The 14902-nt window shown below is 39.6% G+C and overlaps 1 long non-coding RNA gene across 1 annotated transcript in view; it reads left to right on the forward strand.

The window, feature by feature from the left end:
• Window positions 1-14902, forward strand: part of LOC134471394 (uncharacterized) — a 118821-nt gene that overhangs the window by 34214 nt on the left and 69705 nt on the right. The gene's annotated exons all lie outside the window — the stretch shown is intronic.

Raw genomic sequence — 14902 nt, forward strand, 5'->3', positions numbered from 1 at the left:
GATTCAGGCCTGTGACTGAATTCTCTAGATCTTCAATGTGAAGACAGATCTCCTGCACTTTCTTTGTATTTGACTCCTTGGGTGACCAGTATAAATAATACTATGAATTTTGCATCCTATACTGTCTTGTTCTCCTTGCAGCCCCTGTGACTACAGCATTCCCTCCTTCACACCGCCTGGTCTCTTCTGTGTCTCGCCTCCTCTACCCCTACCCACACCTTGATAGCATCATCCTGATTTCTTCACTCCACTTGTTCCCTTTTTGGCTCTGGTACTGTGGACTGCTGAGCACAGCAACTGTGGCTCACTCATTGGCAAGTGGGTTGGTACCTCATCTGTTCTGCTGTGAATACACAGAAACGTTTAGACCAAACCGAATCTCAGGGAGATTTGTTGACCTGGCAGGTAGGGGACCAAAATCTGAAGCTCTATGGTAAAGATCTAAGAATGACAGTGGCTTTACCACAGCAGACATGAACAGAAATGAAATTGATATAACAGATACCATTGCATTGACCAATATAAAGAGTTTAATAACAAAATTGTGAGATAGCCTCAGCCAGCCAATCAGAAGCTATCAGTCAAATACTATTGGGGTGATTTTGTGTAAATCAAGATGTTGCTAGGATTAGAGCCTGAATGTGCTGCCATTTCATCCCAAGCCTGATGGATAAGTGGACAGTCATGAGGCGAAAGCTAAGAGAAGGAAACTACTCAATGGAACAGTCCTTGTGCCTGAGTTGGATTTTTTTTTCCTGCATGACAAACGCTACAAGTAGCAAGCATGTATTATTTCTTCACAATTCTTTGAGGCATCTGTCTGACTCTCTGCTCAGTGTTGGCATCTCGGTGGGCCTGGAGGCCTTGGTTCTATTGATTAGTTGAGAGGTTGCAAGATCCTTGGTCTCTAGGGCCTGGCAAGGGAAACCTTATTCATACTCCTTGTGTCTCTCTTTCTAAAGATTCATTAGGCTTCTTCACATTCTTGCCTCAGGGTTTCAAAAAATCAGCAAGAAAGAGCAAATCCTGAGGAGTGTAAGTGTCTGCTGCCATCACATTTTCTTCTGTCCCATGACCAAAGCAAGTCACACGATGAAGCTGTCAGTATGATGAGATGGAGGGAGTGTGAGCAGTGAGGTGTGATGATGGGAACCAACCACAGAAATAGCTGAGCAAGCTCTGAGAGCCCCCAGGGGGAAGTTGGAGGGGTAGAGCATAGGCAGGAGTATGGCCATTGATTTGGCCAGTGAGAGTCCATTCCAGGCAAGTCAAGTAACCAACTATGCCCTTTACTCCTACCACAGAAATCTCAGAAGCTCATCCCAATGCAAAGGAGAAACACCAAGCCATCACATAGAGGATAGGCAGCCATATAGCCAGGGCAATTGGTGTGAAAAATTAATAAATAAGCCCTTTTCTATTCAGTCCCCAAGACTTTAACTTTCACTGAGAATTATATGCATAGAAAGAACTGATTTTATCTGCAGAAAAAAGGTTAGGAGAGTTTGAGAAAGTGCCCCAGACAAAGCCTGGGGGAATCCCAATTGTGGATGAAAAGTTGCTGCAATGGAGATATTTTTGGGAAAACCTTAAAGTTTTCTTCATAAATCACATGTGAAAGGGACTAATGTTTTTCATCTGTAAGAAGCCTCACTCCAAGTGAAAAATCTGCACCTTTGGGTTTTTCTGGGTCACCTTGCACCCTGAAAGTCAGTTTATCAAAGCCTCAGAGAGGAGGTGTATAGATCAATGTTTGAATAAACTAAAGTAGGTTCCTGAGTGGATGTAAAAATCATAGCGTCCCCTTATAAAAAATGGAGCATCCGCATTCATAAATCTAAGCAAAGGGGAAGGAGAGAATATTCATTTTGATCCTACTTGTCATCTTCCTCCCCTTGTTTTCTTGAGTTTGTAATCCTCTAGAAAACTCAGGCTTATATTGCCATTGATATCTGTCCCCGACCCTGAGGAACAGGAAATATTTTTAGAAACGTCTGACTTCTAGTAAAAAGCTGCAGAGTTGAGGAGTCTGAGGACTGACTTTGCTTCCTCAGAGGTCATTTGTTGCAGAAAACATTTGCTTTCTGTCTTTGGAGATGTCTTGAATATTGTTGAATAGCAGACTTTCCCCTGCTGTGAATGTCTGTGAAACAGAATTGGTTTTGGCATCATGGTCTGACATCATGATTCTCCTGGGTTTAGGGAGAGGTGGCCAGAATGTTCAGCTCTGCTAATCCTGTAGGTGGAGCATGTGCTGACCTTCTTCCTGCTGTGTGTCCTAGCTGTGTGCTAATTTTCTTCTTCTGAGAAGCAACATGAAGCAGCCGTATGGAACTGCTCAAATGTGGAGCACTCAAGTCTAGCTCTGCCAAATCAAGACCCTATTTCATGTCAAATTATACATCAAATCAGGTGGCAACAGGTGATGACACTTTGGGACAGACCTTCCGTCTCCCACTGTCATAAACAAATCTGGAGGATTTGACTCTGCATTTGGAACTAGGCTGCTCTCTTGTGGGCAATTAACTCAAACTCCAGTGTTTAAACTTGAGGATGATTCAACTTCCTTGGACTTGGGGTAAGCAGGAGAGCTGCTTTATCCTGCAGGTAACCCTGCAGGGTGGAAACCATAGAAAGCTCTCTGCATGTCATTTCCTGGCTGTCATATTTTATCTGCCTGGAATGTTCTTTGATGTCATACCTCACTGCTTTAGCTTATTCTGTGCTCACCATCTCTGCGGCTCCTTCCCCAGAAAGCATCCCTGCCACTCTGTCTGAATCAGATGCTTTCTTCTCTGCCTCCTCGTACCTTGGGTACTCCACTTTCAGGTCATTTACTGCCCTTTGCTGTGAGTGCCTAGCAGGAGCTGCAGGTCGGTCTCACTGAATTGCATCCTATGATGGAGTCTGTGTGCAGTATCCCATCCAAAGCTCACAGCAATTCAATGAGGGTTGTGCTACTGGTTCAAGGTTGGTGCCATTTGCTGACAAGAAAATGGAAGGGCCAGAGATTAAGTAACTTTGTAAAGTTCATTCCATTAGCAACTGGCACTTCATATTCAAATCAAGGTCCCTCATTTGGGAGAACAGTTATTAACTTTTTGAAAGTTAGTCATATTAAATTTGTCTACACAGCAACAATTAGGCTCTTACTTATAGTCTGAACAGTAGATCTTATAGTTCTACTTTTTTTTTTTTGTAAAACTTTTCGTTAGAGATTGGACCTAAAGTCTTTAAACTGATTTAAATACACATCTTAAAATTGGTTCCAAGACACTTTTCACTCTGACTCTATGGAACACAGCAGGGGTACAATTGCTCACCCACTTAAGCCTATCGGGCAGGAAATAACCGGAAACTATAGTACCCAGCCATCTTTGTGTCACAAGTACTCAGAACAGTGCTTGCACATAGTAGAACCTGGGAACTGATTGGCAGACTGATCACGTGCTGAAATGAACTGCACACAGCTGTATCTCTTAAAAGCCTTCCTTTTCTTCAGAAGCAGGGGCTGTGACATTGATAGCTGGTGTTTAGTCAGCATCAGTTGTACTCTCTGCCACAGAATAATTAAAAACAAGAGAAAGAATAGACCACATGGCAGCGAACGTGCTTACAATGTGCCAGGCACTCTCAGAAGCTCTTTACATGTATTAAAATTTTTAATATTTATAACAACACTTGGCAGCAAGACCTATTAATTTCTTATTTCATTTAACATTCAAGCCTACAAGATCTGAAACACTTCAGAAGGAGCAATTCAGACTCTGAGATTATTTACCTGATTTCATGAAGTGAACCAAGGGATTATGAAAATGCCTACTTCTGTCAAAAGTTCTTAACTTTCCAGGATGGAACAATTGCTTGGTATGAGACAATTTTTAACTATTATCTTAGCCACAATAAAGAAAATGACTTGTGAGATCCACCTCTGCTTGCTGGCCGCCACCATCGGAAGCCTTGCATCCTGTGGCAGCCAGTGTGAGCACAGACACCCAGTCAGATCCACCTCTACCTGCTGGCTGCCACCATTGGAAGGCTGACTTCCTGCGGGCAGCCAGTGGGAGCAGGGGCATGCAGCCAGGCAAGCCCTGTGCACCCATGGGCCACCACTGGAGGCCCTTGCTTCCTTTAGGCAGCCATCACCCACTGGAAGAATCAGACAAACACACCCCTGCGAACCTCTCACCATTGCGGGAATTCTGGTGTAGACACACAGGCTGAGAGAAGGAGCAGCCCCACCCCCAGCACCCCTGGCCATTGGGGAAGCCCCAGTGTAGCTGCATGAGTCAGGAGAAACCTGCTCTACATCCTGCACTTCCCTGTAAACCTGGTGTCAGGAAACCCAGGTGCCTATCATGCTACTCTACACTGTGTAAGGGCAGCCAACATGGAAAGTGCCTGAAACCCCACAACTGGCCTGTTGGGAGGAACCCAGGAGAATGTCAAGGCAAAGGAGCAAAAGGCAATCTCAGACCTCCTGCCCACACAGTACAAGTCTGAGAGGTATATTCATGGAAGAAAATGGAAGTCAAATACCTGAAATCTCCAAGACGATAGCAACTGAAATAAAGAAACAACTTCATGAGACTGTAAAAGTAATCAAATCAGAAATAATGTCTCAGGTAAAAGAAAAAATCACAAACATAATGAAAGAATTGCTCAGCATATCTAAAGAACACATAGATAAAAAAGAGCATAGAAAAATGACAGAAACGTTGAATGAACAATATAGAAAGGAATTACAATGCGTGAAACAGATTCAATTATCTAGGAAATTAAAAATCAATCAAAAGCTGGCAAAACTGCTTGGAGACTGAAGATACACTTTCACACCTTGAATACAGGATCATAGCTAGTGACTGTGAAAGGAAAAATCTCTTAAAAATAACAAAGAACCAGGAAATAACAATACAATAGCTGCAAGACAATGCAAAGAAAAATAATTTAAGAGTGATAGGTATCAATGAAGAAGCAGGGATCAACACAAATGAAACAAAAATCTATTTACAGAAGTAGTAGCAAAAAACTTCCCAAACATGGGAAAAATATTTGGCATACAGGTAAGCAATGCATATAGAACTCCAACATATAGCCATACCAAAGTAAATCTATTCCCAGACATATAATAATCAAGATCCCAGAAATTCAGCACAAGAATAGAATATTAAAAGCTGTTAGAGAAATGAAACAGATTACCTATAAAGGAAAACCCACCAGAATCATGACAGACTTCTCAACACAAACCATCAAGTCAGGAAGAGGGATTAGGAAAATGCCTACTTCTGCCAAAAGTTCTTAAATCTCCAGGATGGAACAATTGCAGTGAAGTATTGTAGTGAAGTATTTCAAGTCCTCAACGAAAATGACTTTCAACCCAGATTGATCTATCCTGAAAAACTATCTTTCAAAATTGATAGAAAGACAAGATATTTCCATGATAAAGAATTACTGGAGGAATTTGTGACTACGAAACCAACCCTACAGAGAGTGCTGAAGGATATTGTAGAGATAGATAAAGATGGCCATGAGTTAGGCAACAGCAGCAGAGGAGGGTCACCAAACAGGACAGACAGCTGAATGAAGGAGAAAAGAGGAAGGCCATCAGCAGGAAGACAGCATAGCAGAGACGAACCAATGTATGCTGGCTGTAACCATTAATGTAGATGGTCACAATTCAGCAACGAAAAGAAACTCAGGGAGAGTGGATCAAGAAACAAGATCCATCAATGTACTGCATACCAGAAACACATTTAACTGGAAAGGAAATTCATGGACTGAAAATGAAAGAAGATAAAACAATTGTTGTATGTGACAGGAGACCAGAGCAAAGAAAGGGTAACTTGCCCATTAACCACAGGGTGGATAAGAAAGATATGGTATTTTCACGCAGCAGAAAGCTACCCAGCTATAAAGTAGGATAATCTCAAGAGTCTCGTAGGTAAATGGATGCAACTGCAGATCATATTCATGGGTGAAGTTGTTTAAACTCATACGGGTGAACTCTAGTATAAAAAAACAGAAGGAGTTGTATCTACTGTACTTTTTGAAGTACAGTAGATATTATGAAAGTGATAGGGAAGAAAACACCTCAGAGGGAAAGTTGGTAACCACTATTAATTTCTTATTGTCTTGTCTTTAACTCATATTGTTTTCACAACTTTGTTAGGTCTGGTTTTGCTCTGTCTTGTTTTGTTAGATTTTACTATCTGATGGTATGGGCAGCTATTTTTAACATAATGAGATGTATTATGGTAATCATTGTTTGTTTCCCATTATCTTATCTTAAAGTCCTATAATGTTTTCATTCTTTGGTTAATTGGTTTTATTCTGTGTTGTTTGGTTTTATTATGTATGACGGTATGAATAGCTATTTTGCAGAAAATGAGACATTATGGTAGCATTGTTGATTTCCTATAATCTTGTTTTGAAGTCCTATAATGTTTTTATTCTTTTGTTTTGATTGGTTTTACTCTGTTGTGTTTTATTTGATTTTATTATGTGTGGTAGTATGGACAACTAGTTTGAAGAAAATGAGACATTATAGTAACCACTGTTCATTTCCTGTTACCTGGTTTTGAAGTTCTGTAATGCTCTCATTATTTTGTTTTGATTGCTTTTAGTCTATTTTCTATTATTTGATTTCAATACGTGTGAGAGTATGGACAGCTACTTTGAGGAAAACAGGATACATTTTGGTAGCCACTGTTAATTTCCTATGTCTTGCTTTGATGTTCTATGTTGCTTGCATTGTCTCTTCTGATTTGATTTGTTCTGTTGTTTTGTTTTATTCTCCTTAAATAAAAAAATTTAAAAAGAGAATAAAATGACTTGCTATGTAATAGTTGTGCTACTATAAAAAGATGAAGGCAACTCCTTTGTCTCCATGTGACAGGAGACCAGAGCAAAGAAAGGATAACTTGCCCATTAACCACAGAATGCCTGTCACAGAGAGTGACTATTTTAATGTCATTAAGCACATGGACCAGGGCAATGAATTTGAAGATAATGTTCAACCTAGCCTTGAAAGTGCTTTTTCTGGAGCCCAAGTTTTTTCATTGGCATTGAGGAGCCAGCAGCATGCTCAGGAGTGATTGCAGCCATGCTTCCCCCTGGAGAGGCTCCCTCTTAGCTGAAGAAGCGGGCAGACAGGTGAGTGCAGATACCACACCTGTTGCTATTCTCTTAGGAGACCATGGCTGTTCCCTGCCAGCAGTTTCAGATCCATTCTGGTCCCCAGGTGTTGATGTGGAGTGAAGAGCAGAGAATTCCTAGGCTGGGCAGGTGAATTCTGGCATTTGTCGGTAGTGACTAAAAATTGAATAAAAAGTCACCAAAACTTGCAAATGTAGTAGGATCATGTATTAGGGATATGACTCGGGGCATGGGAGTGGAATTTAGCTTTGTGATAAAGGAAAAGGGAGAGTTACCTTGGGGACCATCCCTAATAAATGGATCAAGAGGCAGAACTGTTCCAGATCACTGTACAGAAGTCAAGGTTCTTGCTGGTGTGGCTGTGCTACAGAGCAGCTTTGAGCTGCAAGCTTATAGAAACAGTGAGGGAATCCGAATGCTTTCTGGAAGGAAACCCGGAAGTGTGATGTGGGTTTTCTCTTTACCTCATCCATGATTTATTGAACGTTATTTTTCCAAGTTACTTTACTACTTCATAACTCTGATTCTTCAGATATCAGCAGTACAGTTCTTCACAAGCCCTTTTGAGCACCCTACAGCATATTATTAAAGAATCAATTAATTTAAATCTGAACACATAACGGATATAACAGCAAGTGTGTTTGGGGGTGTTAAATAGCTGACTTTATCAATGTTTTTGGAACATTGAACACAGCTGTTTGCAGTCTCCCTGTTTGAATGTCCACCTTGTGTTCTTTGATACTGTGATTTGAGGAACTATTTTCAAGAAAATAGTGTGTAATCTACTAGCAGGTAATTTCTTACTGTTATGGTTTTTTGTTTTGTTTTGTTTTGTTTTGTAGTTCTGTATTGCGTGTACCCTTACGCCGCTTTGGTTTGTTTTGTGTTTTTCTCTTTTTCCTCTTAAATAAAAAAAAAATAAATCTGAACACATTTCATGGTCTTGAGCCAATGTATAACAGTTTTTGAAAAGAGATCTGCATATCCTTCTTTACCCCAAAAATATTCACGAAATAACCACCAGGTGCAATGGCTTATTCTGGGCACTGAATCATTACTTTTATGCTATTTTATGTATTTAAACTGTCTTGAGATCTTTAAACATGTGTAGCTCAATCTGTTGTTTGGCGCTATCTTGCTGAAGGGAATTCAGGGTCTCCAATGACGCCATCTCCGTTTCTTGCTTTTATTCAATTACAGTGGTAACCTGAATAATACAAAATTCTTCTAAGCCATCAGTCATAGTGGACAGCCTGGGCAGATTTCCTGAGTCTCACTTATGCATTTTAGTGAAGTTAGGCTCAGGCTAAAGAGCTGCCAAAGCATAAAAAACATCGTGAGAAAATTAATGGATCACTTCTCACTGATGACAAAGCTATAGATCCATCACACACACACACTGTCCGTCCTCCCTGTCCCCACCTTCCTTCTGAGAGGCCAGTTTCAGAGTCCCATCTGCATAGGCCCCTGATCACCTGGGATCTCTCCTCTCTGCACAGCCTCTTCCGCCCAGCACTTATGGCAGTGAGCTCCTAGGTGACAGTGCTCCAGTGGCTCAGAAAGGGTATGGAATGGTCTTGCATTTTACCCGAGATCTGCTATGTAGAATTGAGATCTGACAAAGTTCTCTGGAACTTCATTCATCATTGTCATGGATGCTTTTTCTTAAAAAAAAAAATAGCATCATAAGTCATTATCTTCCAGGGAAGATCCGGCCTCTTGACCTAGGACTAGGGCTTGGGAATCTCCTTGTTTTCCCAATAGGTTATATAACTTCTTGAAAATTATTCACTATAAATTGGCCTGCCAAGCTCCAATTACATTTTTATCCATGGTCTGAATAATAGATTATGTAGTCTTTTTTTGTGTGTGCTAAAGTTGTGCATCAGAGGTTGAACCTAAGTTTTTACAGCTGACTTTAGTAGACAATATCCTAAAATCAGTTCCAAGACACTTTTTACCGAGACCCTGATGAAGACAGTAGGGGTTCAGTTGTTCATCTACTTAAGCCTGTCAGGAAGGAAATAGCTTATGAGAGGAAGGGAACTGTCACATGAATTTCCACAAGATTATAGGCCAAGATGATTACATGTCACCATGTTTCAAATACTGGGAAAAAGCACATCATATTCTATGATTTTCCTGGCTAAAGCAAGCTGCTATTTTATTTATCCAATTCACTGACAAGATTGTATTGGACATCTTAGAAAATTGCAAGATCATCTCCTAGCAGGTCTTGTATTGGGCCTGATGCTTGGGCTGTGGGTATGTAGTTCACACTACATGCACTTGGCTTTCATTCATTTTGCAGGCAGAGTTTGAAGTGGAGGGGCTGGTGAACAGTTTTCTTCACCCAAATAAAGAGTTGAATGACTTGTAGAGAGCATTTTCTGTGGGTTTTCCTTCTTTCCCTAGTGGGCTCTTTGTTCAAGCTAACCCTAAACCTAACCAGCAAGTTCACTATGGAGAATGTAATCACTATACTCTATGTATAAACTAACAAGGACATAAAGTGATTTTACAACCTGAGAATGACTCACTGTGAATTTTATCACCCTAGAGGTCATCCAGTTGGGTCTGTCTGTCTCACCAATCCAAAATGATGTCATGGGTTTTATCACTAGACAGAGAAAGGTAAAATTTCTGGTTCTTCCCTAACCAAATTTTTGAACTCTGTGTCCCTGTCTGGTCAGTAACTTTCTCATCTATGCAACGGGACTAATCAACTGCTTTATAGGATACAGGGGACACTCCAAGGGGACACGGTGAAGAGTCTTGCGCATAGGGCGTGTTGCAAGATGACAGAGCATCCAATTCCCTTTAATATTTGACTTCTGACCTTTTAATCTTCACCCGGTGATCCTTTTTCCCCCTCCCTTCCTTCTTCCATCTCTCCTTTAATAAGTAATCAAGACCCTACTATATGTCATACTGTAGTCTAAACCCAATGGATTCGTTAGTTAAAGATGATGAGGGACCAGTTCTAGTATTAAGTAGCAGAAAAAAAAAAAGCCAACATAAAGGGAGGTGAAACAGTGAAGTGATCAGAGTTGTGGTCATTGGCAAAGAAACTTTCCTTCAGCTACAGCTGCTGTTACCTCTTTTTCTCAGCCACACTTTTTTCAAACATTGTGTAAGCACTAACCAGCCCCTTGATCTACTGATAGTCACTTTAGTCCGGCTTGGACTGTCATGATCCATCAAAAGGGAACTTACTACATACCATCAGAGAGGTCCAAAGGCTAAATCCAAAGGATATTTCCTTCACTCTAATCTCACTTGCCAAGAAAAGAATTCTGTATTCTTGAAACATTCCCTTCCTTTTGTGTTAAATGAAACAATGCACCCTTTGGTTTCAATATTCTTTACAGTCTTATTCTTCTCATTCTGCCAGTGACAAAATGAAGCTCATTAAACTTCATCATGAGTAATTTTCTTGCGCCTTGATTTCTCTTTAGCCACTGCATTGTTCTCATGGCTTCAGTGTCATTGTCTGTGTGTTGGTGGCTTACAAATTTACCAGTCCAGTCTCCAGACTCTCCCAGAGTTACACAAAGTTATCTTACACTCACTGTTTCCAGAAACAAAGGCATGATTTCCCTTCTGCTTGCTAAATGAAGCCCCTCCCACTCTCTTGCCCCAACTAAACACAGTAATCTAGCAAGGTTACCTGGGAAGCTAGTATCCTCCGCAGCCATTTCTGCCTGTCATAGAAAATTCTATGATTTTGTCTTTTAAATATATCTAAAAAATTTCCACTTATATTGCCTTTTTTTTTTTTTTGTCTTTTTGAGACAGGATCTTGCTATGCAGTTCAGGCTGGCCTTGACCTCACTTTGTAGCTCAGGATGTCTTGAACTTGCCACAATCCTCCTGCCTCAGCCTCCCAAGTGCTGGGATTACAGGAGTGTACCACCATGCCCAGCTTATTATCATTTTTTTTGTTCTCCAGTTAGTTCCAGTTTATCATTTAGATTATGGAAGAAGCAGCACATTTTTGGGGACTGAGCCTTTTTGACCTCCCTAACTAGTTGGGGTTCAACAGTTATGCAATCCATACTACTGTTCCTTTATTCACTTATCCACTATTGCAACAAAACAGTGAATTCTATTTTATTGGATGAATTTCTGTTTCCCTTAATATAGCAGAGAGTTTGCTTGCTTTTCCTATCATAGTCTCAGCATCCCATAATATTGTGCCTAGGGCCTAATGGTCACTTAAATGTTGTTTGCTGTAGTGAGTCAAATTCCTAGTTCTGTTTGTTGATTGCTATGTGGACTCAAGTGTGCTTCTTTAAAATCTCTTTTTCCTGCCATCCTTAAACTTCATGTTTCCTTGTCTATGAATTGAAGATATCGCTGATGGGGATGTACATGGAGATGATGCACTGAAAATTTTTCTTCTTTAAGGTTATATAAGTTGTGTTTGATATACTGATATCTTGTGAAATAATCACCTAAGAATGCTGTCGTATCCATAGCCTCATGTTGTCATTATTTCCTCATTATTTTCCTTCATTTCTTCCTTTTTTCTTCCCTCCTTCCCCATCTTTTTTTCTTTCTTCTTCCCTCCTTTCTTTTCTTTTCCTTTGTGTGAGGCAAGAACACAAGTTCTACTCTTTTGCTTAACTGCTCCAACTAAAATTCCTGGCATTATAGTGAATAAGAGTAGTGAGGGTTGACATCTTTGTCTAACATTAGGAACTAATGTTAGAGGAAGTATTTTCAGTATTTCCATGTTTATTATGATATTGTCTATGCATTTAAAAATATAAAGCCTTTATTACATTACAGTATGATGTTTCTATGCCTAATTTGTTCAAGGTTTTTGTCATGAAGAGTTGTTGAATTTTATAAAATGTGTTTTATCCATGTATTGAAATAACACTATGATTTTTGTCCCTCATGGGTTACATACTGAGCCATCTTTGCATCCCTGGGATGAAGCCAGTTGATGGGGTATGACCCATTGATGTGTAATTAGGCAAAGTAAGGAAAAGAAGGCCTACACATATGAAAGGAAGGGATTGAATTACCACTGTTAGCAGATGATAAGATTCCATATATTCTAGAAAAATCAGACAACCTAGTTCACCAAAGACTAGTATAACTAGTAAATAAATTCTTTAAGGATTTAAATCTCTTTAAGGATACAAAATCATCATGAATATCACAGATTTTCTGTATACTACTAATAAATTTAATAGGAAAAAATCATTAAAAAGTCCTATTTACAACACACACACACACACACACACACACACACACACACACACACCCTAGGAATAACACTGGAAGGAAAGTGTTCTACAAAGAAAATGATAAAACATTATTGAGAGATATTGAAGAAGACCCTACATGGTAGAAAGACCTCCCATGTACATGGATTAAAAGAATTAATATTTCTAGGATGATCTTACTACCAAAAGAAATATATATGTTCAAATTAATCCCTATTAAAATAAAAATAATATTGTTTTTAGTTATAGAAAGATAATACTGAAATTCGCATGAAAGCACATAAGACCCCAAATAGCTACACAATCTTTAGCAAAAAGAGCAAACCTGTAGAATTATAATACATAATTTCCCCAGTGGTCAAGGAACTGCCCAGCTTCCAGCCACACTTGTCAGGCTCTGTAGGTTTTTCAGCCTGCCTGGGCCACCCCCAGTGACTGATTCTCAATCCAGGGAACTTGACAGCCAGAGCAACACTAGTCCAGCTCCGCAGGTGTTGGGCCTGTCTGGGCCACGCTCAGTGAACTTCTTTCAATCCAGGGAACTGGGTGGCCAAAGGTGAGTGTCTGGGAACTATCTCAAGCCTGGGGAGAGTTTAAGATCATTGCTACCAGTGATCAAGGACCGACCCAGCTTCCAGCCACCTAGACGAGACGAGGTTTTGGTTTTGTGGCCCGACTAGATTATGCCCAGCAGCCTTCTTCAATTAGGGGAGTTGAGGACACATGAAGTGAGTTCCAGAGCATTGGTCCTTGCTCAAGGAGAGCTTTGGACCATCATCCACAGTGGTTATGCGCCCGCCCAGCTTCCTAAACACTGGAGGTGGCACAGGAGGTCCAGTGGGCCTGACTGGACCATGAACACCAACCTCCATTCAGTCCCAGGAGCCAAGGACATAAAGATGATTTCCAACAGGCCCAGGGGAAGCCTTGGAATAACACTTGAAACAGGGAAATCTAGGAAAATGACAAAATGAAAGAAGAAAATGCAATCTCAAAACCTCCATCCCAAGAAAGCTTAGGAGCTATGTACATAGAAGAAAATATATACCATAGACCTGAAATACCTGAAATAATAGCAACTGAAATAAAGAAGCAGTTCTGGGAAGCTTTAAAGGAATTCAAACTAGAAATAATTTCCCAGGTAAAGAAGAAATGATAAAAGTAATGAAAGAAATGCTGAACACATCTAAAGAAGACACAGTTGAAAATTAGAAGAACAAAACTAAAAGAATCTCTGGATGAATAATATAAGAAACAAACAGAATACATGAAGCAGATTCAAAGAGATAGGAAATCAAAAATTCCATTGAGAGTTGACAAAACCACCTCAATGAAAGTGAAGATAGAATTTCAGACCTTGAAGACAAGATTGCAGCTAGTGAACAGGAAAGGAAAGATCTTTTAAAAATAATGAGGTATCAAGAAATAATTCAACAGCTGCAAGATGATGCAAAAAAAAAAAAAAAAACACCAACAACATAAGATTGATAGGGATAAATGAAAGAGAAGCGGACAACACAAAGGATATCAAGAGGATATTTAGAGAAGTAGTAGCTGAAAATTTCCCAAGCATGAGAATGGAAACTGACATTAGGATGAAGCATATAGAACTCCAAATAGCCATAACCAAAATAAAACTACACCCAGACATATAGTAATCACCATGCCAGAAATCGAACAAAAGAATAGAATATTAAAAGCTGTCAGAGAGAAAAGACAGATCACCTATAAAGGAAAACCTATCAGAATCACAGCAAGCTTCTCAGCACAAACAATAAAGTGAAGAAGAGAATGGAGTGAAGTATTTCAGATCCTAAAGGAAAATGATTTCCAACCTAGATTGATGTACCCTGCAAAACTGTCCTTCAGAATCAATGGAGAAATAAAGTTACTTCCATGACAAAGAACAGCAGAAGAACTTCATGATCACCATGCCAACCCTGGGAAGAATACTGAAAGACAGTTTAGATACACTTAGGAAAAAAACCACTAAACAAAGCAGACAAATAAACAGAATGGAAAGATAAAGATGCAAAAGCAGAAAGATAACATATCAACAATAAACCAATATATAACAGTTATAATCATTAATGTAAATGGTCTCAATGCACCAATTAAAAGAAATAGACTGGCAGAATGGATCAAGAAACAAAATCCAACCATATGCTATCTACAACAAACCCATCTAACCCAAAAGGAAACTCACAGACTGAAAGTCAAAGGATGGAAAACAATACTTCATGCAACAGGAAACACACTCAAAAAAGTGGGGTAGCTATTCTGTTTGCAGATAATGTGAACTTCAAACCAAGAATGAGCCTAAGAGATAAAGAAGGTCATTACACATTGGTTAGGGGAAAACTTCAAGAGGAAGAGATAAAAATCTTAAATATATATGCACCAAATTCCAGAGTAGCTAGGTATACAAAGCAAGTATTAATAATAATCTAAAAATCAAAAAAATCAAATAAGCCATAACACAATTATAACAGGAGACCTTAACACAC

Source organism: Cavia porcellus, unplaced genomic scaffold (assembly GCF_034190915.1).
Source record: "Cavia porcellus strain 051 isolate PalLab524CR breed Dunkin Hartley unplaced genomic scaffold, mCavPor4.1 scaffold_18, whole genome shotgun sequence".
Classification (NCBI taxonomy): Eukaryota; Metazoa; Chordata; class Mammalia; order Rodentia; family Caviidae; genus Cavia; species Cavia porcellus.